General features: G+C 39.3%; 1 long non-coding RNA gene across 1 annotated transcript; it reads right to left on the bottom strand.

Annotated features, from left to right (window-relative positions):
- Nucleotides 1-586: 586 nt before the first annotated feature.
- On the bottom strand, nucleotides 587-10,405 carry LOC140367254 (uncharacterized). Its single transcript, XR_011928111.1, has 3 exons — nucleotides 10,308-10,405; nucleotides 10,154-10,222; nucleotides 587-683 (listed from the first exon to the last, which is right to left on the bottom strand). It is a non-coding gene; the product is annotated as an uncharacterized lncRNA (long non-coding RNA).
- Nucleotides 10,406-21,975: the final 11,570 nt, after the last annotated feature.

Here is a 21,975-nt window from a genome sequence, read left to right as displayed (position 1 = left end):
GTCAGAGATCAAACCGGGCAGGTCCTCTGCAGCTGTGAGGTGGAGGCGAACAGAAAACAATGATGTAGAACCACCAGTAGCAAGACCAGCAGGTAAACATACGTCATATTAGTTTCAGATTTAACTGCTCACACAATGCAGGCCTGATCTAGCTGAGGGCAGTGTCTTTAGATTGAAAATGACTTGATGTCCAGATTAATCTCGGGAACAATAAAAAGATGATTTAAAAACAAGCCTTATGGTCCTCTTTTGATTGCTTTAGTACTGCACTTTACATATTGATTTGTCATCTTCTAATTGTCATCTCATTTCCATAACATTTATAAATAACATGGAGCCTACATGCATCAACAGATTATCCCTTCATCGTGGCACTGTTTTGTGGGTTGGACGCATTAGGCAGTGGTTCCCAAAGTGTGGGTCGGTCATAAGGTAAGAAAGATATAATTTTAGGATCATAATATTGTATTTTATCGACTTTTTTCATTTAAAACGGTAGATGTTAGTGTAATAAGGTCAAATAACACAATAAGCCACTAAAATATCACCATTAAACCTGCTTTGAAATGTTTAATCTCTAATCTCACCCTGAATTTCCTGATCCTGTCGCGTCTCTGCTGCAGCGTTTTCTCTTGACACGAGGCGAGTTCAGCCACGTGATTCTTCCACTGCTCCTCCTTCTCCTGCAGCACAGAAAAAATACATTTACTGCATCGATTCAGTACCTTTAATGGCCGTTTGTTATGGGCTGTGTAAATCCGCTACCCACAGAGCTACCATTTATAATTCACAGTTTTAACGATTCTACTGAAAACACCATCAATCCAATGTTTACAAGACGCGGTGTGTTTGAGTCAGCACAAAAGGCGAAAACACAATTTGGAAATAGGTTCAGAGCATTTGGCAAACGCTATGAGCCAGTATACGTTTTCTCATGGCACTGATTTGTCCACTGGTCGGCCAAATGTGGTCTTTTGCTGTCGATTCTTGGCAGTTCACGTAATAAAGAGTCTTAAATATCCAGGAAGAAACAGAACCATCTTCCAACTGAAATGCTGTAAATGTTAATTGGGTTCAACCAAATTACAATAGTGCTATTAATAATAAAAGTGAATGAATAATACTAATAAGAGTAGAATATAATTGAGTAAAATACACTTGCCCAATCCTTTCACTAAAGTGCAAAATGACTTACCTTAGATCAGGGGTGTCCAAACTTTTTTTCACCAAGGGCCGCATTTTGAAACTTAAAAGGGGCAGAGGGCCACAAACAACTTGACAATGTCGAATTTGTTGAATGACAAAGTGAATCATTCAAAATGTTGCATTTGATGTTATTGTGATGAGCCTTCACACCTTTAATTAGGCCTAGAACATTTATATTAGGTCGGTATAACATCAATATGCCTAAATTTTCCCAATTTCACAGTAAAAAGTACTAGTTTTTGTTGCTATGGCCGACATAGCAGGAAGCTGGAGAGCCAACAAAAATTGGTCTGAGGGCCGTATTTGGCCCCCCAGGCCCTAGTTTGGACATGCCTGCCTTAGATAGATTGTAGATATGATGCAAATTAGGAAAATTCTGCTGTTATTGAGATGATATTTTTATCTTTTTTGAGAAAGATTCTGACCAGATTGCATTGAGCCCAGAAGAAAAGTAGAAACCAGTAGACTGTGGGCAGGTGTCTTCTGTTCAGTTTCTGTTTTACATTACACCAGTGGAATCGGGGTGAAAGCGTTTAACCCGTACACAAGGAAACTCCCCACAGCGCCACATGCTTAAGCAGCATGTTGCCGCTAATCGCTCCATTCATGTTCCACAGAAGCCGTAAAAAAGACACTATACAGACTAATGGCATGGCATTTGTGATGGGGGTTTTTCCCTGTCTTCTGGTAATACGCTGGAAGGAAGCCATCTTCGGAATGGGTGGTATCTTGGATGTGTACCATGCAAATGCACTGTTTACCTGCAGTAACCTCAGGAAGCTGCAGAAACCTCAGGTGCAGAGACTGTAGGTTTAAGACATAACGAGAATCATATGTGCTCAAGGCAAGATGCTCAGTGTGCGTTTGTTGCACAGGGAAAAGAGCCTTGTTTAACTGGCCGACCAAACTTTGTAGGTTAAATCCCTCTCAAATAAAAGGCCTTATCTCATTCTGCAAGTACTTTGTTTTTGGAATTCAAACTGAAAACCGTGACTTACTTGAGTGCAGTGAAGACACATAATAATTACACAAGAGAACTAAAAGTGGAATGTGGAAAACTGATATACAAGTTTCCAGTAAAGTACTTCAACCACAAATGTAATCTGGATTAATGATATGTATTAGAGACGTAACACTGCAAATCTCACAGTATTATTATTATGATATTCATTTCACAGTTTAAATGTCTTGACAAGCCTTTGGTGAAAATCAGACAAAGGAGCGAAAGCAGTAACCTCACGTTTTCCTTCCTGACGCTGATACCATGCTCCAAACACTTAGCATACATCCACCGATAACCACTGAGTCTCCCCGGCCCTTCCAATTGAATAAGTATGAAGCTAACAACAAGCTCGAAGTTAGCATACTGACGACGGTAGATCGTCCGTGCGTTTGTAATATTCTGATCAAATTGTCTTTTGCTCAAAATACTACCATCCAAAGCAAGTGTGGCCTGCTATACATAAATGATCACGTGATAATCTGTTTTTTTTCACACACAAAAAAAAAAAAAAGATATAATAATTATTAAAAAATATATAATAATTCGCAAATGTCACTTGCGGGGCTCCGTAAAAAACAGCTGAACTTTTAAAAAAGTCTTTAGAACAAGCAGCAAAACCAATACATTCTCATTTTCTTGACTCTTTTTCCAACAAATGTGATCAAAAAACTGCAGCGGGCGCCTCCGTGTTTGTTTCTCAAGTAGCACTTTTTCATGCGTTCTTGCGTCTATATCCTAACTGACTTTGAGTGCCCTCTGGTGGTTATCTAACAGAAATTGAAATGCCGGGAAGTATAAATGACGCTATGGCAACCACGTTTCGAAAGCACACAGCTGTTTACAATAAAAAATGGAGCATAAATGAGCCTTTACTTAATGGCATAGTGGTTAGTTAGTTTGCCTGAGAACTGCTGGATCGCTTTTTTGATTCAAGACCACAAGACTATTTCATCTTCTAGTCTGCGGTTCACAATTTCATACGCGAGTCCCAATAGCAGGACAAGTTTGTGAAGTCGAAGGTCATTCAAACAAGTCGGAGTTCACTGCGTTCGTGCTCGTCGTGGGTTATGGAGCACGTCGGGTTAAATGAAAAGAAATTCTGCACTGTGGTGAGAAATGTCTGCAGAACTAAGCTAAAACTAAAAACACAGACTAACAACTGATGTCCTCACTGACCTCGCATTCAGCTGAAACATGCACCTACCCGGCCACTACATTCTGCTGCTTTCTCCTTCAACTCCAACACTGAAACTCCTTCTGAACCGTGAATGGCTGAGCTCTGTTGTTTTGGCCTTTGATATACTCTAATTTTAAATGTTGTAAGTGGCACAGAGGAAAATCAGATTCCAAATCCTGCCTAGATTTTTTTCAGGTAAATATAACACAGTAAAGCTGCTGTTGGAAGTGTGGACCAGTGGACAGTGGACAATGACCATTTGTTGTATTTTAACAATTCCTTTTTCCAAGCAGAAGCCACTAAATGAGATTTTCTTGTTATAAAGTTAATACAAGTCTGGGTGGAATGCCTATAAAAGACATATGACAATTTATTTAATTTAATTTTATTTTGAGGTTCCTTTTTGTTTGTGAATAATAACTATTAGAAATATCCATGCATCAAGACGCGCACATCAAGTATTATGTCACCGTATCGTGGACCCTGTATCGGGTTATGTATTGTATCGTGAGGTACTAGGCAACACCCACACCTACAACATAACAAGTATACAAATGGTGTCCTTAAGCAAGACACGTCACCTGTCTTTTATGTGCCAATAAGATGAAAAGCCTTGGGGACAAAATTTAAACTGTTGAACAAGGCTGCACATCATCGCTCGCGGCAACAACAGCAGTTCCTTGGAAATTCCCACCTCTGGCTCTGAGTCAGGTCTGCAGGCTTCATCTGTCATCCACAAATCTACAACACTTTACTGTGGAACAACAAGCATCAGGAGGAAAAGCGCTGCAGTGTTTCAGATGGTGTTTGCATGTAGTTTGTGCCAGAGCAGATGGAGGAATGCACTGACCCGCTGCAGCTGTGACCGCTCGAGAGGTTGCCGGGGGACAAGAATAAACAAGGACGTGTCAAGTCATTCATAAAGGTGTGAGATAAGATAAGAGAAGCCTTTATTTGTCCCACAATGGGGAAATTCCTGTGTTGCAACACAAAGTAACTGCTGGAGATGTAACAGCTGGGTGTTGGCGCAGTTTGGTACCAGAACTATTCAGGCCTATTGGGAAAAAGAGGAATGTACATGAGTTAAAACAAGTAAGTTTGAATAAATGTGGGCTATTTAAGAAAACATAAGACACTATTGCAGTGTTTATAGACCTTTATTTAGTCCTACTGAGATTTAGCATCTCTTTTTTAGGGGAGACCTGGAGGGGCGGTGTCTATTGTACATGTTTTTAGTGGCAGGGGAAACTGGAGCACCCAGAGGATGCAGACACGGGGAGAACATGCAAACTCCACCCAAGTCAGGAGTTGAACCCAGGACCTTTAACTTAAAAAAATTTTCTACGTAAAAAATATGCAATAAAAATCCAGATACGTAACGATTAAAATAGGCTTGAATCCAACACAGACTGTGCAGGTAGAGCAAAAATATAAGGCTACAACCCTATTATGTGTGTAACTGCAGTATATGAGCAGTGAAACACATGGACAGAATATACTATAGCTGGTGAAGTGATTAAGTATTAAAACAGATTCCAGTGTAATATAATTATAATAGTATGTAGAATAAGTGGCTATGACTATGTTAATGTACAGTGCAGTTTATATACTGCATACTACATAGGGCGGACCCCCATACTGTCTGTAGGGGGGTCCGCCCTATGTTAAAGTCTGCGTGAGTCAATAGAAAATAAATAGGAAATGATTCTCATACATTTCCTAAGTAAATTGAGTCACAACTGATTTTTATGGAAGTTGACCCGAGAAATGTAAACAAATTGCTCTGTAGATCAGCAGCTAACATCGGGATTCTTGGATAACCTATACAAATTTGAGTCGTTTGACCACTTCATTGTTTTCCGTGCTTGTATTTGGCATAATATATATAAGTACTAAAGTAAGCGTTTGCTCTTGTAGTCGTTAAACAGTGACAGAGCTGCTGCTGTTCTGGGAGTTGCCCTGAGCGCCACCATCTCTTTGTAATCCTCCTTTCCGGTTGTATGATGGGGTTGCCGAGCTCAACAGTAAACACGTTCTACACAAACATAAAGCCGTTGTCAGGCTGCTAGGAAAATCGATGCATTGTTGACTTTTTGGTACACACTGGACACTTTACAAGTCAATCTACTTTTCCCTCGTTCTCGCGGGGCTGAAAAAGGTGAATCATGTACAATAAGTTGCTCTGACTATGGTTATATACAGTGCAGCACATAGACAGACTAAATAGCAGTAAACAGCATTGCACATTATTACTTCAGGTGAATGACAAGTGGGAGAAACTTCTGCCTTCTACTAAATCTGCCTTCTACTAATACAATTTTAATGTTATTTATTTGCTATACCCTCAGGCATGCCCAAACTACGGCCCGTGGGCCAAATGTGGCCCTCAGACCAATTTTGGTAGGCCCGCCGGCTTCCTGCTAACTTGCTCCAAACAACAAAAAAATTGTACTTTTTACTTTAAAATTGGAAAAATTCAAGCATTTTCATGTTATACCAGCCTAATATTAGAGTTCCAAGTCTCATTAAAAGTGTTGAGGCTCATCAAAACTATGTCACATGCAACATTTCAAATTATTCACTTTGGCATTGGACAAATTCGACATAGTTGGGCGGTTTGTGGCCCTCTGCTCCGTATAAGTTTCAAAATGTGGCCCTCTGTGAAAAAAGTTTGTACACCCCTTCTCTAAATGAACTGGTCAGTTTAGAATTAGTCAGCTCCGGATACATTTCCAAAGCTGGTTTTCTTTATATAGCATTTCATTTTAATAGCCTCTCATATTGCCACACTTGTGTAAAAAAAAGGTTCAGTGGGTCTTTTATCCGACCTTCTACGTTTAAATATTTGTCAAATGCCAGCCACAGTCTTGGGAGCTGTCTGCGTTTCACTAAAAATACATAACTCCAACACTTCTGATAATAAAACATATTCTATCGGGCTTGTAATCTTGTGAAATAGCAGCTTAAGTTCCCAAAAGAAAACATTTATGTGGAGCTACAGACACCACTTGAGCCAAAACAACAGTGATCTCAAATCCACTGGGGGAAATAAAGTGTGTGAAGTGCTGTAACTAATCTGGTGATGACAGCTCATTTAACCACAGTATCAGACGGCTTCACCTCCAACAGAAGCTTTGAGTCAAATGTGTTCTCTCCAGGGACCTTCTGACAGGCAGGTAATATATTACAGATGTTATGCCATATTTCTCACTTTAAATGCTTTTATTTTGATGAAACATAATATTATACATGGTAGATTTACTAAAAGGGCATAGACTATATTTGTCACTAAAACGTCACGTGCTGAAAATGATAAGGATTGTTTTTAACTAAACATTTTTGAAATATTTTCCCCCAGTTTGACACGTTTGGTGACATGTATGATGTTATGACCATAAGCAGCAGATGTGACAAATGGAATTCCACAACTTTTACCTGGCAACCATATTCTAATCAAGGGCCAAAGTATTTGGTAATAAAATCTGATACCCACTTAATTTTGTTAAGTGATAAAAAATGTGTCAGTTGTGAGTAAATTGTCTCTGCGTTTTGGAAAGAATGTCGCTTATTACACACTTTTATCACTTTTTTGTGTTATGTGTTTTATGTGTAAGTTTGACAGCCAATGCTTTAGCCAATCAGAGCCTATGACGGAGAGCCCCGCTGAACAAACGTCTTGCTTCTTGTGAACTATTAAATGGCTTTAAGAGCTGAGAGTGTAACGGCGCTGCGCTGTTGAGTGAGAGAAAACGATATAATCACGGAAAATTGGACAGTATTCATTCATCTATAACTTATAATTGGTGTTATTTATGCCCATGAGGGTTGTTTTGGTGAGTATCTTGTCCATATGGGGATAGTAACATGGCTCCACTAGTTTTGATGTTTATTAATTAGGATTTTGGCCAATCACAGAATGCACCAGACCACGCCCTCAAGTTGCTTTATTCCACCTCATATTTTGACATAATCACACCTCTTGTTTAGAATTCCACCTCCTGCACGAAGTGATGAAATTACCTCTGCGGTGCCCACGCTAACACTACCTCCGGGGGTAAAATACGGCCCTCGGTGTTTGTCGGACAAATGTACATTCACATTGATCCACGTGGAGTGAACATGTATCTGCGAGCCATGTGTCGTTTTGTTTAGCCGCAAACACCAGCTCTGATTACACTCAGCCTGGTGTAAATAAGTAAATCAATAGTTGTATAGACAGCAACATAAACAGTTGTCAGGGCATATATCAGTGATGCCAAAATAACTAACATGCCAGAGCTGCTCTAGGAAACAAAACATGACAACTTGAGTGTTTAGCATTGCTCTTCCGATGAAGGAAATATATCCAGTCAGGTACAGAACACTGGAGATTCATGGATTAAGTGCATGAATCTAACAATTAACTCTTGTGAATTGTTAGAAAAAACTCTCATTTACTCTAGAACGATTTTACTCCACTTTTCGTGATGACTGTAATTATGATGATTGAGTATTTACATTTCTTACTTTTCATACATGAATCCACTTCCGTCTTGTCCAAAAATACTAAATTTGACCAAAATATCCCCCAGATTTTGATATTTAAAAGTCATATGAAAAAGCAAAATCAGAGATGGTGAAAATAACACACAATTGGCCCATTCCCATATAAATGTTAACATATTTGCCATTTTTATAGTTCATACTAATAATAATAATAATAAATATAGCCGCAAGCGGCAATGATCGGCCCTCGCCACGCCGCCGCCACGCCGCCGCCACACCGCCGCCACGCCGCAAGAGGAGGGGGCGCTAACGCGCCCCAATTGTCCTTTTATTACGCCTACTGCTGAATCTGTGACGCTGTCACATCTTCTCCCCTTTGTTTTACCATCAAAAAGCAATTTTATTTTGAATTCTTGGCAAAATGTGCGGCTTTGCCGCACAGACACCGTGACTCTTTGAATGAAAATGTGGATAACTTTTGATGGTCTTGAAGATGAGTCTCACCAAATTTCAGGTTAATAGGGCTGACGCCCTGGGAGGAGTTTGTGAAAGTCTAAAGTGTAAACATGTTCTGGCGATTTCCCCATTGGAATAACATGAAAGGTTTCGGTCATTGTTACGGCAACGCCATAACAATTATGACATGAGTCATTGACTTTTTTGATGGGGATGCTAAAATTGAGTTGTGTGTCAAATTTCATATAATTTCGCAAAACTAAACATTTAACCTCCATATAAAATCTGTAGGGGGCGCTGTGGCGCCAAATGAATTTATTTCACTTCAAGTAGGTTTAGGGCAAAGAGTTTAACAACTGATTCTAATTTGACGCAATTCGGACTTTATCTGCGCAAACGGCAGAAATTTTAAATATGGGAGATTTCTGAAATTCTAGCTACAGTTTGCGGCTTCGCCGCACAGAGACCGTGAGAGGTATCAATGTAATTTGGATAACTTTTGATGTCCCACTCCTCAGTAGCATTTTCACCAAATTTCAGCTTTTTAGGGCCAACGCCCTGGGAGGAGTTCGTAAAAGTACGACGTTTGGAAAAACTCCGAAGTCATGTTTAGCCATTTTTGAAGCAATATGGCCGACATTTGGTTGGGCGGACGGCGTTGCCGTAATAATATTTTTTACTTCTCTTGTCACCATCTACCTCTGCGCCAAATTTCATTCTCAATGCATTTTTGGTACATTTGGGGGCGCTGACGCGCCAATTTTTTTAATTTTAGAAAAGGGAAATAGCCAGAATGTAGAGAGGCACGATTTTTAGAGGCGTGCAAATTTTTGTGACTTTTCGTCAATGTTCACTGGGTGAAAAATAGGGGGGTTGGTCCCGAGAAGAAGAAGAAAGAAAGAAAGAATAATATTCCGATGCGAAAACAATGTTTCCCATTTTTCAAATATCATAAACTATACATTTTCGGAAAGCGCTCGCGCTTTCCTACCTCATGGTGTGGGTCCCTGGTCACTGACGGGTACTTTCGATAATTTTGAGTGGGCTCCGCCCACTTTGTGTTTTTGGCCCTCTATACAGTAATAATGTTCAATTTTTGCCTTACATGCTTATATGCACGGAACATGCAAGAGATGGGGAACGTATTCGTGAGCTACTTAGCGCAAATGAGTGCTTTATATGGGGATGACGACCGCGAAGCGGTCGTCATCCCAATGTAAAGTGCTCGTTTAGTGCGAACTTTTGCACGGGCTTCGCCCGTTTACAACGGTAATGTTCCATTTTCCTACAACTAATTAGTATGCACGGGGCGTGCATGAGTGGAGGAGTGCGTTAGTGAGTGTTTGGAAGTGGGCGAGCGCTTCGCGCTCGATTTTGTGCGCACTACGTGCGCACTTTCGCAGCCGTGCTTCGCACGGCCTTACGAGATTAATAGGCCTCTCGCCAGCTTGTGGCGCTCGGGCCTAATAATAACTTTTATTTATATAGCGCTTTTCAGTGACCCAAAGACGTTGAACATAATAAAAAAGGGGGGAGGGGTAAAATGTAATACTGAAATTACTCCATTACTCCAGGCTTTTCTGTGTAGCTCTCTGGAGGGCTGTTTTGTTTTTGTGCAATTTATTTTTTCTTTGTAAATTTTGTTGCCGTGGCTTTTATTCAGAAGCGCTCCATAGCCTCAAAATTACAATGAAAGCAAATGTAAACTACCCACCTCTGAAATGTATAGGCAATAACCATCACTCATATTTGTCCCATAATTAGTTGCCTTTTACATTACACTGCGTGTTTGGTCAGGGGTATCAGCCCTTTCAGTGAGTATTTACCTTCCTGCTTTGCTCGAGTTGTCTCAGTCTCTCTCTTTCCTTCTCTTCTCTCTCCATTTGTCTGTGAATCTACAAAACAAAACCACAGCTCAAACATGTCCAACCCTCCTCCCGTCACATGTTATTGATACTGATTAATCTAGGTATTTCTCACCCTCTCTTCGCGACGGGCCGCCCACTCCTCCTCTTCAGATGCAGAATTCTGGTCTTTGTAAAAGTTGCCCGATTTCCCCAGAAACTCATAATCCTCCTCTTTACACAGAACCCTCATGGACTGGAGGCACAACATGGTTATTAAAAGACATTAAAAAAACATTAAAAAACAACAACAAAAAAATCAAACAAAACACATTAAAAAAAAAGCTTGAATAAATTGAAAGACTCAAAAGGGGCTTTACATTTTCAAAGTCACAAGATAACCCACTGTAATTTGACTGTTGCTGTACAGTATTGTGATTATAACTTTAAACACATATTTGGACATTGAAAAGTCAAGCTTCCATTCATTTAAGCTTATTAAGTCATATTTTCTGTTTGTCATCACTCACCTTGGACATTGGGATCTCATGAAAGCGATACACGTGAGCCATGTTTCCAAAGGAAGAAAAAAAAGTAGTTCACTGCTAAATTAGCAGTAATCAGATATAGAAAAAGATAAAAAAAAAATCACCAGCTACAATCCAGGGATAAAGATAATACATCTATCTGTGCTTGTCCAAACTCAGATAGTATTTCTGATCTGATCTTTGTTGTGTTTCTCATAGAGTGATGTGATGCTGCAGACATTTCCACAGAGCAGTGGCAGAAGTACCACTGGGTCTCTAATAAAATACTACCACAACAACAACATTTATTTACACGCTGGAACATAATCCATCTTCCACCAGAGTCCTCAGCTTAACAAATAGACCTAAAGACTATATTTCCTGGTAACTTCGCCCCCCGCAGCAGCAGAAACATTAGCCTCCTCTGCCTCTCCGCCCCATCCACCCCAAGTGTCAGAAATGTAGTTTATTCATATTGCATTGCAACTTGTTTATACGTTTATTTTCTTTCATTTTTAAATGTTTTCTGCCCACCAGCTCAGGACCTTCGGCCTTTTATTAAAGTCCTGTAACACTTGTGTTCTCACTCCACACATTAGGTTAGGTGTGATGGGGTCACGCCACTCCCGCCGGCCCTGTGGGTCCTGTGGGTCATGTGGATCCTGTGGGTCATGTGGATCCTGTGGGTCATGTGGATCCTGTGGGTCATGTGAATCCTGTGGATCCTGTGGATCCTGTGGGTCATGTGGATCCTGTGGATCCTATGGGTCATTTGGATCCTGTGGGTCATATGGATCCTGTGGATCCTATGGGTCATGTGGATCCTGTGGATCATGTAGGTCATGTGAATCCTGTGGATCATGTGGGTCATGTGGATGTGGGTCATGTGGATCATGTGGATCCTGTGGGTGCTGTGGATCATATGGATCCTGTGGATCCTAAGGGTCATTTGGATCCTGTGGATCATATGAATCCTTTGTATCAATGGGATCCTGTGGATCCTGTGGGTCATATGAATCCTTTGGATCAATAGGATCCTGTGAGTCATGTGGATCATATGGATCCTGTGGATCATATGGATCCTGTGCATATGGATCCTGTGGATCCTGTGGCTCATATGGATCCTGTGGGTCCTGTGGATCATATGGATCAATTTAACATGTTTTGACTGCTGCATCTCACTGATGAACAATGTAGTTCTGGATGTACAATTATTTTAATCCATAGAAAACCATCAGATCCAAACCAGGTCTATAAAACTATGCAAGATCTAAACAAGGGCTAAACAGGGACTCAAATGGGAGCAAACTACACCTTGAGAACCAGATGCCTTTGCCTTACAATCCTTCCGTTAGGGATTAAAGTCTCAAAGCCATGTTGACGCTTGATTGACTGATTGACTGGATAAACGGCTTGAGAACAATACACCACATAACTTAAGCTTTTAAATGTACATTCCTTCAGAAATAATGGCGCAGTACTGCAGCCAGACAGTTCACCAGATGCACGATGTCCAATTAAAAAATGGAAGCCACATGGTGAACGTACTGGTAAATTAACCCAATATGTCTATTCTAGATGTCATGAGTGGTGTTTTAAACCCGCTCTCCTTTATGTGGCTATGGTGACCCAAACTTCTGATATCTAAGGATCAAGTTTATTAAAGCTGTGTTGCATTCAGCCTGCACAAGCGTGTCCACTGCAGCAGTCGTGTTGGCGGCAGAAGTCAATGACAAAGCACGATACCAAAGCTCTGTTCATTACACACGTAGGATCTGAATTTCACGCGCTTCAGGGGGCCATTAGTGTCTGGAGCATGCACATTTCAGATTTTATAGGGTTTAACCTGTTTTACATAAAACATAAAAACAAATGATATTTGCTTTTGCATTTGGAGATGATGGTTTGAGTTACGATGTGGTGAATAGTACAGGCATATTTATGTCAGAGTTTAAAACGTTATCTAAAAGCCACAAACACGTCTGGTATCTGCGGCTGAGCAGGCTGTTAGTTCACACAGACGCTGCACTTTTAGTGTTCAATAACTCCTCCAAACTTTGCCTTATTATGATTGGACCAATATTACCAAATATACTGTCGCCACAATCATCAAAAACTGAAAATTAGTTTGATGAAAAACAATAAATCCTGTTCATAAACTGTTGCTCAAACCATATTAAACATATTCTCGGTCCTAAAGAAAACACTGTCTCACTTGGTGCCAGTAAAAATTGAATGTTCAGTCTCCAAAAGCAGAAATCAATCATATGACAGCTCTGTAGGTGAAACTGAAATTAATGCCATTCTTAGTAATAATCCATCTACTTCTGAGATACCAGAGGCCATTTTTGTTTTTCTGAATCATAAATATTAATTGAGAAGGACGTGTGGTTATTTAGGTTGACCGGATCATAACTCCACTTCAACAAAACCTAAAATAACATGATGTCACGTCGTCATGGGAACAAGATGGCCGTTCACAGGCTTTATCAGGTTATCAGCTGTTGTACAGTGTGGCTCAGAGATAAGTGTTGGATTTTTCTGCTCAATTCAAAGCTAGTTTCCTCCACAGTCGAGTCAACAGTTGTGGTATTATATTATTCTCCACCTTCAATACAAACTCCTCACCAAAGCTCTGATCTGAGGAAGGCCACGATGCACGGCGTGACGCATGGGTCAAACGCAGACCAAATTCCCCTCTGACATCACGAGTTGACCTTGTGCCGTAATGAGTACCATCTGTAAAAGCACAAAAGCATGAAAACAGTTGAAAAGGTGTAATGTTCCTCAGACAGTCGGAGTGAGGTCACTGACAGTCTGAGGAGTCGATGAGGTTTATGACCCCGTACTTTCTCTGCCATGAAACACGTACAGAAAGTTACTGTGTAAGTATTAGAGCGTGCACATTCAGTGCTTTATTTTCATTTACTGTCACCCTGGAAGCTGTCAATGTGAACTTTCAGAAAGGTTTGACAAATATGGGTAAAATGTGGGAGTTTTGGATGTGACATTTCAGTTTTGATCAGATGCAGTTCACGTGAGGAACACCCTGCAGGTTATATCCATCTCATTGTCATATACTTATTTTATGAAGGCTTAGTCCATAGGCAGAAATATTGTGAACTTGATGTTACCATGAGAGATAGCAGTTATTTAATTTTCATGTTTTATACAGAAAAAAATAATTTAAAAAATGCTATACTCTGTCATTATTATTTCGTTTTTTGGGAACATGCCTCATGAGCACTTTGAGAGTCTCTGTCAAGCCTGTAAAGCAAATTACAAGTTTACGGCATCATTATTATTACTATTTTAATTATTATTATCATAATAACAATAATAATATTAATATTATATACAAAATGGTCTGTTTTGAAGAAAGAACTGTATGACACAAGAGCGTTCAAGAATTGAACATCCACAAACTTCTCGAACAGGCTTAAAAATGTTTTTCCAAAGGTTCTCATAAAACAGGGATGTTGTCATAGACAACAGAAGATGTTTAAGCTCCATCCAAAATGTGTTTCCTCAGTGATGGATGAGGGTGACCTTCTGTTCTTTGTCTGTTTAAAGGCTGTTTATTTAACTTTTATTTAACTTCCAGAACATACCACCTTTATTTACACAATTACAAACCAAACACACAAACACAGGATATACAATAAGACATGGAATAAAATATTCAACAAATAAATAAAACAAAACAAAAGAGGACATAATTGTTCAGGAACAGTTCCCAGGAGGAGATGGAGGGCTTGAGGAGGCTGATGGTTCTGCTGCAGCGGTACAGGTTGTCTAACAGTTAGTGTTCCAGTCTTCTGGACATAAATCTTCACTATCAGAAAACTGAGCATGACAACCGTTCACCTCTATTTGCTTTGTTGTGTCTTCATACTTTTCCCGTCACGCTTCTTTTTGCTCCATTTAAATACACAACTTCTTGTTTTTCACTGTGAACTCAGGTCCAGACACAGTTTGAACCGATCCTGCTCCAAAAACCACCAGCACAAGAATAAGAACAAGCATGTGTATTTAAATTTTTAAAAAATCTAATAATCGTGTTTTGGTCAGTACATTTCAAATACAGTCAAATTAAATATGTGTTTGCCTTTTAATGATTTTAAAGCACTGGTTGAGGAATATGCTTCTTTTACACGATTGTAGAAATAAATGTATAAGTGTTTTTTATGTATTTGTTCATTTCATTGATTGTTTTATTAAATGTTTTAGTGGGCTTTAATTTAGATGTCTGATTTGGCTGTTGTGTAACTTTTTTCTTGCTTACAAAATGTATTTATCTGGGATATGAAACAATATATGTGTTTAATCTGTATTTTGTTTTTAAGGTACTCACGAAAAAGAGGGTTTCTCTCTTTGAGTTTGTCGCTGTTCAACAAAGATGTGATGAGTCTTTTTCAGTGAATCGTGGCTCTGTTGTGAGTCCCCTCAAAAAGCAACATTGTATTTAAGATTCAATAAAGATATTTAGTCGTATAAAGCTTATCACACATTGGTCATCTTCTCTGCAGAATCCATAGAACTGTCAGTTTGATTTCACTGCTGCTCTGACGCCGCGGCTGCAGGTCCTGGGGCAGAGGACGTACAAAGGCCGCATTATTTGGGTTGATGGTTTGAAATGGATGATGAAGAGGAGGACATCCGCTCCTCACAAGGGGCCACAGTTCAGAGCATGACCCATCACAGCTTTGGCATAAAGTGTGTCATAAGCACAGCCTGATTGGTGTTGCAGCTTCTGGCACCTTTATCACAGAACATTCTTTTTACTCGACTAAATGGAGAACAAACAACATCACAAAAATAAATAAAACATGATACTGCCCCTATGGAAACCCATGGACATTAAAGATATGAATGCTGATGGGGATGGTCCAATTATTTACTCTTTACTTGTTTACAAAATGTATTTATCCGGGATGTAAAACCATATTTGGCACAATTAAAACAAAATACAGATATGTTTGGCGTAGAATTTCTATTTTTAATCATTTGTATTATGTCATTCTTTATGCACAAACCAGAGAAAACAGTGCCAATTATAACAAATATGACTTTCTTTTGCTGTGTAGACAAGCTATTTTTTCTCCCTGGCAACCTGCAGACTAATAACAAACACCAGCTCTTGATTTTAAATTACCCAATGTACTGCATTTAGCCTAAAGCTGTGTGTTCTTCCTAACAGCATGCCAGTCTGTGCCAGTCTGTGCCAGTCTGTGCCCGTACGCCGTCACATTTGCATGAAAGACTTTGGGATTAACGGTTTGTTCTTTGATATATATATATATATATATATATATATATATATATATATATATATATATATATATATATATATATATATATATATATATATATATATTTTTTTTTATATATTTTTTTTTTCAACAACATTGTTCTATTTTCTTCCTTTGCTCAACTCTCATCCACAGATTTGTTAGAACATTTATTAGAAAAGTTAGATTTTTTGAAATTTTTTCTCACATATGTAAGAACATAAAGATCAGTCTTTAAAGTAGCACCTGTGCCAACCTAACTTTACAATCTTGTAAAAAGCAAGATTTTAACGGAACTTACTGAAGGATTTGTTGATATCTAATTTCAAGTCTGTTTCACACAAACATTTACCCCCTTATGTATATATGAAAACATTACACAATGAAAAACTTTCATTCCATTATTTGAAACACATAAACACATGTTTTCTTACAATCATGTTGGTAAACTACAGTTTCAGTTTGAATATAAGATTTTTTTTGGATGAACTCTTCTGGTGGATAGTGCGCCTGGGCTTCAGAAATACCTTCACAAAAACACATTCTTACTGCGAGCATCTTCCTGGCCAAGTGGTGCCACCTGCTTGTCTCCATGGAGATATCAAAGTTTAAGGCCATACTGTGGAACATCTCCAAGGAAACGAGAAAGAGCCTCCACCAGACGAGTTACAAGTTAAGAACAGAGCAAGCGTTAAGAAGACTCTGTGTTAAGAAGACTCTGCTTCAGTTTATCTGATCATCTCTGAGGACGTTTGAAAGTCATACATATTTCTGGTAGAACTGGTGTTTTCCCTTTGAATTAGGCCAGTGATGATCTTGTGTTGATGGATGTGACCTCACTCCAGGGGGCATTTGCTTTAGATTCTCCCAACAGAGTCATCCATTCCACCCGTCCCGTCCCACACTGGTCCGTCGTGGTCTCGGTGGGTGGTCAATGCGGCGTTAAAGCGGCGTTAAAGCGGTTCACGCGTTAACACATCCAGAGCAGTTTAAAACACGACCTTTGCTGAACCTCACCTGAACCTCATTTCCCACTCTTCCTGCCAAGGCGTGCGCGCACAGACCCGCCATTGTCGCACAGTTAACCCTCTCGGTGTGTGGCGGCCTTTGTCAGCCGGCGCCAAAGTCAACACTGCATGCCGGGACAAGGCGATCCTACCTATCTCCGGTTTGAAAAGAACTTCTGACGTCGTTTGTGTGTTTTTTCTCCAGGGTAAATGCTTCCTCCGGCCTGAACGCTCCATAACTCACTGATTTAAAGGCAAACGAGTGATGGATAACGCAGTGTCCGCTAATGCACCTGAAAAGTTGCGATTGTCAGTTTGATAAAATTGTCTTTATTTGTCCAGGTCCTTGTCATCTGAAGCCAGGAAATTACAGGTTACGGGACACATTTAACCAAAGCAGCTGAGCGTGAAGAAAAAGGTTATTTTAGTCCAAAAAGAAGGGGAAAATTAAAAAAAAAGGACAAATCAAATCTCCTCTGTGTTGTTCTCCATCGGGGCAACCGTGGCTCAGTGGTTAGAGGGTTTGTCCACCAACCCAAAGTTCTGTCGTTGTGTCCTTAGGCAAGACACTTCACCCACCGCGCCAAGTATGAACGTGGTGTGTGCATGATTGGTGGTAACTGGAGGAGCCGGTGGACTGAATGAACAATGACGAGTGTAAAGTGCATGACAAGAGCGTTTACTGTAGATTCAGTGCTTAAAAGTATTTGTATTTGTACTTTTAACATACAAACCTGCATAAATCGACCCATTACCTCTTAAAGTAGGTCAGTAACTGGGTTTTTTATGTGATGTGAATACTGTGATTTTCTGTTGGTACCATTCCTTAAAGCTTCTGGAGAATACCTGGACATACACAGACTGATGATCTACTGCACCTCGGTTATTTTTGTGCAACATTCACACATGACGACCATAAACGGGCATCTGTCCCGCTGCAGCTAAAATGTGGTATTAGTGGAAAGCTGTTTTCGTAGAATGTCTGAAGTCAAGACCTGCCCTTGAGAAGAACCCTTAATCCTATGAGCTCTTGGCTTGAAAGAAAGAGATGCATGTTTCCCATAGGAGCATCAAATCCTTCATGTTTAAAACATGTGAGAAAGAATTTCACTGGTGATTTATGGCTTTTCTAAATAAAACTCACTGCTCTTTGTCAGACACACTTTATTTATTGGACACAGCTGTCACAGGTTTGGGATTGTCGGAGAAAAATGCATTTGAGGTTTTGCACAAACGATCTTTGACATTTGCTAAGCCGACAGCTCGCTAAACTGGGCTAATGCTAAGATTAGCCCAGTCATTAAAATATTATATTCCAAAACCAATGGAAATCCTCATGATGTTAAAGAGTAAATGATAAATGGACTTGTTTAGGCAGTTATTGACCTTTACGTAACCCAGTTTATAGCATGAACAGTACATTTAAACATGAATAAGAGTTGATAATGGTAAAATATGAATTTACATTTTGAATGTCCTATAGCTCTATTTGGAGCATAATTCAAAATAGTTTTAGTTTGTCATTCATGGCTCACTTGAGGGCGTTGTACCTGATTTTTACTGTTTTAAAGCATGAAAACAGAACTAGTTTGTTTTAAATTTATTTGATCTTTACCTAATGCATTTAAAGTATTCTAATCATTCATGACAATTGAAGTTGGGTTTATGTACACATCCTGATTTGTGGAAAACAAAAGGCTTTATAATTATATGCAGAGAAAGTGCTGTGGTCCTGATCAGATGCCTTTACAATTTACTCTTTACAAACTGAACGATGGGGAATAATTACACTGTTATGTGCATTTGTCTCTCCCAAAACTACAAGAAATATGAATATATATAAATATAATATATTTTCATACTGTACCTGCAGGTCAGTGCCTGATCTGGTCAGCTCTCGGACGCTCAGCAGGACAGGGCCGGATGGGAGACCGCTGGGACACCAGGGGCCACAGTGGGGCGCTGTCCTTAGGCAAGACACTTCACCCACATTGCCTCGTAAAGCCCTTTGAGTGCCTTGGAGATGGAAAATCTGTGTATTTTAAATAATAATAATAGGAGTAGCAAAGCAAATTGTGCACAGCCTGTTTCATGTCTTTGGATGTCATTATGAGACAAATACTGCGCGAGATGGAGGAAGTCTGGATGATTGATTGAAGCATGGGTCTCACAGATGACCCTCCGGCCTCAAAATGTATCTGATTTCCAAAACTCAGAAATCACAAGACCAACATCCCTGGAACAAACAATTGAGCGCAAATAAATTATTGACCTAATTAATAATTGGAAAACCACTGAGGAACATCAACAACACTCATCGCGAGCTCAGTTTTATTTGGATATTATATTTATTTGTTCTTTGGAATAGAGATTTGTTAGAGATGTGTTGGCTAATCACATGTATTCATATTAGCTGGCTGCAAACCGTATAGGAATGAAGTGTTTTAAGTATTGAGCTAATATGTTTCTTGTCGTTAAACTGAAGATGACCACACAAAGTTGAGCTTTGTTGCTGGACTAGATCCACCTGAGGACCTTTGAGTTTGCTGAAATAAAGTCGTTAGGGAACATTTTTAAGGACAATTTCCCAACACGGACGATTCACACTGGACTAGAAATACAGACAATGTTCCTAATTATTACAATTTACCTCTAGTCCTGAGGTAAAACTAATCCAGAGAGGGCTTTACTCAACACTTTAACTTGATAAATTGATTTGCAAGTGACCGTCCTCTCTAAAAATGTGCAAAAACCTTCACTTTTTGTCACATAAACCAAAGGCACATCTGTCTGGACCGTGTCACACATAATCACTGAGAGTAAAGACAGAACACAAGGACTTAATTGAAAGGAAAAACTTTATTCCTGAAGTTCATTTTGACACGACACAGTGGTGGTCCTCCGAGCAGGTTATTGCTGCGAGTGACATTTATCATGACTCATGGTTCTCTATAATCTCCAACATGTTCGGTTGTCACGCTAGTGCTGGCCACGCCCACATCACTGTCAGAGTACAAGCTCCCGTTCACATTATGATCTGCGCGCGTCTGCCTCTCATTCACCGATCAAACGGTTTATCTTTCTCTTTTACGCAATGAGATTATCTTCTTCTTAATTGTTTATTTTCTCTGAAATTGACCACTCAAGAGTTTTAGAAATGTTCGACTTGACCTTGTCCGTTATGTCATCTAGGATTTCCTACACTATTTTGTTTTGTACAATAGAAAACACAGGTTTACAAATAAAGCTTTACAAATAAAGTTTGATTTATTGATTGATATTCTGGGTTTCAGTTTTAACCAATTTTTTTGAATTGTTAATTGAAATAGCAACTGTGCTCTTTTCTTTTATTTGTTATCACTGTAGGGTGCGTTCACACTTGCTCATTCACCACATTATAATGAAATCTGAAACAAAACCTGAATAAGATGAGGAATAAACCAAGTCAAGTCCAAACCAGGATAAAATAATAAATGTGAAGGCACTCTAAATAATGATAAAGTAATATTAATAACAACCCTTTTCATCATCAGCTGTAGTTTAAGGGATACGTGGGCTTGCATCGTGCTGCGGTACATGGAAGTTTACTTTGGATTAGCTGAGTGAAGATGCTGATCTGTTTTTGACCTGTCAGTGGTCGTAACATTATGCCTGATCGGTTTATATACATTATCTTGAACAATCAAATCATCGCCCTTTGTTTTTCACTTCACAACACATCCTTCTGCTGCATATGTTCTTTGGCCTCCTACAATTCACAATGTTTGATTGAATGTTTGTTTAATTGTTTGGTTAATCAAATATTTGACTTTATTTGACCCTGCATGGAAATAGCAGAGCGCTGGTGCTTCCTGTGTACACTCCACATTTGACTGGCTGAGTAATTATAATCATGCAGTGGGCTCTTCATGTCGCATAGTTCTATCCTTATACCAACCATTTACACAACAACAGTTTTCCAAAAAATGCACCAATACAACAGGGAGTCCAATACTGGGCTGATTTAAGTTGAAAATCAATCATCTGGGCAAGGTTTGTATAGATTAAATGTTTTCTTTATTAAAATGGGATCTGAATGTTTGCGTAAGCTGGTTATCATCCTGGGAGGCAGAGTGAGTTCAAAACTGTAGATACACACAAACATCTCTTTTTATGCTTTTGTGATTGTACCTTTTGTCCTGATTAAACTAACCCAAACTGTTGATTGAGTCTTACTTTGACAGATCATGAAATATTATTTTTTTATGCCTGAATCAACCATGTTAGAACCAGTCACATGTTTTAAACACATGTTTCAGTCTTTAATGTGTTTGTATTGAATTTCCATGTATCGGTTCATACCAACGTACATCACAGATCACTGATAGAATTAGGTTTTTGAACGGCTTTTCCATGACTTTTTAGGGACTGTTAACTGGTAAGCACTAAAAGCTCAGAATCACTTAATATTAATATTTAGTGCAGCACTATTACTGAATACACAGAAGGTTTCAGACACGTACAGGCCATGTGTCGGTGGCTTTAGAGTCCATAATGCTTGACCTGTTTGCTTAACACCCAAAAAATCTAAATTGACTATTATTTTCATCATACAAAGTGGCCAAATTTGCATTTTGAAACTATCATAAAGATTAGGACTTTTCTGACATTTGAGCAGTTTATGCACATTTGTTTACACTAGGAATAGAACCAAGATGGCTGCAAGTGGCATACAGGTCAGTGTCTGGCATGAACCCACAGTTGTTGTCTAAACTGTGATCACCGATCCAGCTTCTCTCTCACAAAATACATTTCGATTGACAATATGAGGTATGACATTGTAGTTTAGACCAAAGAACACGCTTCCTTCACCTCTCTCCCAGACCATTCTTCTGGACACGTAATAATATTATTTTGTATGTTTTTGCCCTGCTTCTTTATAATTGAAATCAGTGCAATTTCAGCCACTGATCAAGGCACAAGTCACTGTGAAGCACCTC

This window comes from Eucyclogobius newberryi, unplaced genomic scaffold, assembly GCF_026437365.1.
Source record: "Eucyclogobius newberryi isolate DKJ021-1_F unplaced genomic scaffold, fEucNew1.0.hap1 SCAF_2, whole genome shotgun sequence".
Taxonomy (NCBI): Eukaryota; Metazoa; Chordata; class Actinopteri; order Gobiiformes; family Gobiidae; genus Eucyclogobius; species Eucyclogobius newberryi.
The sequence above is the reverse complement of the archived record's forward strand: the minus strand, read 5'-3'. Positions and strand labels throughout refer to the sequence as shown.